The following is a 4,547-nucleotide window of genomic DNA, read 5'->3' as shown; positions in this document are numbered from 1 at the left end:
AATTGAGACTAAAAAAACAACACAAAGAATCAGTGAATGGAAGAATTAGTTCTCTGAAAGATTAAATAAAATAGAAAACCCTTTAGCCAACCTTATCAAAAAAAGAAAAGATCCAAATCCATGCAATTAGGAATGAAAAGGGAGAAATCACAACAGATCCTGCAGAAATCCAGAAGATCATTAAATACCACTTTGAGAAACTGTACTCTAATAAGATGAAAAACTCAGAAGTAATAGACAGATTCTTAGATACATATGAATTACCAAAGCTGAATCAAGAAGATATAAAAATTCTGGGCTGGGGATGTGGCTCAGTGGTGCCTCATCTGTCTGGCTAGTGCAAGGTCCTGAGTTTGATCCCCAGTACCGAAAAAAAAAAAAAATCAAAATCTAAGTAACCCAATATCAGTCAGAAATTTAAGAAGTAATTTAAAAGCTACCAACAAAAAAAGAGTCCAGGTCCTGTCAGATTAACTGAATTCTACAATAACTTTAGAAAAATCTAATGCTACTACTCTCCAACTCTTTAATGAAACTGAAAGGGAAGCAATAATCCCAAACTTATTCTAGTAAGCAAGCATTGCCTTCATACCAAAATCCATAGAAAGCATCAACTAAGAAAGAGAACTACAGGTTAATGTCCTCAATGAACATAGATTCAGAAATTCTCAATAAGATACTGGAAAACAGAATGTAGCAAATAATCAAGATTATACACCATGACCAAGTAGCATTCATCTCAGGGATGAGGGATGATTCAATATGTGCAAATCAATAAATATAACACACCAAATTAACAGAACCAAGAAAAAAATCACATGATTATATCAATAGACCCATTAAAAACATTTGACAAAGTCCAGTACTAATTCATATAATAAAAACTCTTCAGAAAATTGGAATAGAACATCCTTATCTCAATCCAATAAAAGCCTTCTGTGACAAATCATCAACTAAGATCATACTAAACCAACAAAAATGGAAAGCTTTCATTCTAAAATCAGGAACAAAATAAGGATGCCCACCATCACCACTCCTGTTCAACATACTTCTGGAACATTAGCCAGAAAAATTAGACAAGAGGAAGAAATGAAAGGAGTATGGATAGGAAAGGAAGAAGTTTAAATTATCATTATTTGCTGACAACTATTTTTTCCCCATTCCCCTGCCCTCCCTTCACCCACTTCACTCTTCCCTATTTACAAATACTTTGTTTCTGTTTTTTAATTTTTTTCCATATTTTTCTTTTCCTTTATTTCCTTTCCCCTATCCTTCCCACTTCCCCTTCTCCTTTAGACCCTTTCTTCCTATTTTACATTATCAATTATACCATTTGAACCTTATTTACACTTTTAGTTTTTCACACCAGAGAAACTATTTGGTATTTACTTAAGTGTGTCCTATTTATTTCACTTAAGAATATGGCCTCAATGCGCATCCATTTAGCTATAAATGTCTTTAGTTTCTCATTCTTTATGGCTGAGTAGTATTCCATTTTATGAGAAAACCACATCTTCATTATCTAATCTCTAGTTGATAGGCAATTGGACTATTTCTAAGTTTTAGCTATTGGCAGCATAGCAGGATACAAAATCAATACTCAAAAATCAATAGTCTTCCTGTACACAAATAACAAATTCACTGAGAGGGAAATTAGGGAAATCGCACCTTTCACAACCACACCAAGAAAAATAAAATCAATATATCAAAGGAATTGAAAGGTTGAAAACTATAGTACTGTGAAAAAGGATATTGAAGAATATATTAAAAAGTGGAAAGATATTCCCTGTTCTTGCAAAACAAATAGAGTGAAAATGGCCATATTTCCTAAACTATTACACAAATATAATGCAATCCCAATCAAAATACATGTAGCATACCTCACAGAAGTAGAGAAAACAATCCTAAAATTCATATGGAAGCAAAAAAGACCTAGAATTGCAAAGGCAATTCTGGGCAACAAGGGCAAGGCAGGAGGCATAACCATCCCTGATTTGAAGTTATACTACAAATCTACTGTGATAAAAACAGCATGACACTGGCAGAAAACAGACCTGAGACTCACTGGAACAGAGTGGAAAATGCAGAAAAACTCCTAGCACACTCATCTACCTTATCTTTGATAAAGGGGCTAAACACCTTCGTCAGAAGAAAGCGAGACTCTTCAATAAATGGTGCAGGAAACTGGCTTTCCAAGTGCCAAAAATTGTACCTAGAGCTATATCTCTCACCATGCACTAAACTAAAACTGAAATGGATCAAATATCTAAATATTAAAACAAAAACAATCTGCTGGAAGATACAATGAGTAAAATTCCAGAAGACATAGATATAAGCAAAGACTTTATGAAGAAAACCCCAGTAGCACAAGACATATTACAAAGAATCAACAGATGGGATCATATTAAATTCAAAAGCTTCTGCACAGCAAAAGAAACTAACAAAAGAATGAAGAGACAGCTCACACAATGGGAAAAAAGTTTTACTTCTCAGTCAAAGGACTAACATATTGCATATATAAAAATCTAAAAAATATCAGCCTCCCAAATTTAAAGACCCAATCCAGAAATGGACCTCTGAAATGAATACACACTTCTCAGAGAAGTACAAATGGCAAGTAAATATATGAAAAATATTCAACATCACTGGTCATTCAAGAAATACAAATTAAAACAGTACTGAGATTCCATCTCACTTTAGAAAGAATGGCTATCATCAAGCAATCAACCAATAACAAATACTGGCGAGGATGTGGGGAAAAAGGAACCCCTTTCCATTGCTGGTGGGAGTGTAAATTGGTGAAAGCTCTGTGGAGGTCAGTATGGGGAAACTAGAATTAGAGGTTCCATTTGACCCACCTATTCTCCTTCCAGGTACCTTCCCAAAAAGAGTTAAAAGAATCATACTACAGTAATATATGCACACCCATGTTTATAGCAGCACAAGTTATTTATATGGAAAAAACAAAAGACAGAGCAGAGACTGACAGTCTCAAAGCTTGGCAGAAACTGACGGTCTCAAGGCTGACAGTCTTAAGGCTTGCCCCCCCCCGCTAAACCCACAATGTTCATTGTGCCTAGAAGATGAACTGATGAAACACAGCTGCCTACCTCCCAGTGTCTTAAAGAAAAAATATAAAAAACAACTTTTACCTCCACCTCCCTACCTTTTGCTAAGTTCTGCTTCTGTAAAATTCTGCTTGCTCTCCTGCCCTGGCTAAAGAACAGATAAATATGAGAACAAACGGAGAAACGGGGTTCAGACTCTGGAAGGTGACTTCTGCTGGGCTGCTGGCTAGCGAATAAACCTGCCTTTTCCTTCAATTCTCGAGTGCCACTCTCTTTCTTGGTCTGCCTGCCCTCTGAGTTCCATTTCATTATAACAGCTACATCTTGGGAATAGTCCTTATGCCCATCAAAAGAAGAATGGATAAAGAAAATGTGGTATTTATATACAAGAGAGTACCACTCTGCCATAAAGAAGGATACATTTGGATCATTTGTAGGCAACTCAGTGATTCCTCACTCACTTACTTCAGTCAAATCCTTATGGCTACTCCTTTGAGAATCTAATAATTCAGCCACCTCTATTTGATGGCCAGCCAGGCTTTGATTTGTAGGTCTCTGCTCTGTGGACTTGTGACAGTATTAGATTACAAAAAGCCTGATTTTCTTTCATTGATATTAGGCCCTTTTTTGCAAGTAGTAGCCTTCCTCTTCCCTGAGTGCAGTTAACTTTGGCAGGAACTTCTTCAGTGCTTTGATGCTGGAACTTGCTGATACCTTCTCCCTCAGCTCTAGTGGTAAAGAGATCCATTTTCTTCTTGTAGCTGTTAAACTAGATGTATACTTTGTCGCACATGAAATGTCTCCCTATAACTCACTCTGCCTATTTTTGTGTTCTTGAGAGAAAAAATGTTTTGTGTTTGTTTTTGCCAAAATTATTGCTTGGCTGCTACTGGTCATCAATGCAGTCAGAACTCAAAATACTGTTTTTCAATATTAAACCATAGTTTTTCTTAATTTTTAAAAATTAATTTGACATTTCTCATATATTGGGGAGAGTGAAAAGATGTTCAGTTTTGAAGAAAACAGAGCAAAACAAGTGACAAGTACTTTAAAAAGGATAAAACCTCATTAATTTCCCATTTAAAACATTTGAGAGGGTTCCCATGGAATTCACAATGGTATTCAAAGCACTTGCCCACATCTACAAGGCCCTATGTAATTTGATCTCTTCTTCCCTCTGCTACACTATTGTTACAATTCTCTTCCTAGTTCAGCTGGACTCAGCTTGTAATCAATTTATGTGGTAACAGTGTAAATAGGAGTCTGAGCATTACTGTGAGAACTTTATTTATTTGTTTAGTTATTGGTATCCGGGATCAAACTCAGGACCTTGCACTTGCAAGGCAGGTACGGTGCTACTGAGCTAAATCCCTGGGCTGAGAATTTTATTGGTTATAAACTGGGTTCTGTTACCACCTCCTCCTTCTCCTCCTTCTTCTTCTGGGTTCTGTTACCTTCTTCTCCTCCTCCTCCTCCTCC

The sequence above is a fragment of the Fukomys damarensis genome, unplaced genomic scaffold (assembly GCF_012274545.1).
Source record: "Fukomys damarensis isolate Sample0158 unplaced genomic scaffold, DMR_v1.0_HiC HiC_scaffold_39, whole genome shotgun sequence".
NCBI lineage: Eukaryota > Metazoa > Chordata > Mammalia > Rodentia > Bathyergidae > Fukomys > Fukomys damarensis.
The sequence above is the reverse complement of the archived record's forward strand: the minus strand, read 5'-3'. Positions refer to the sequence as shown.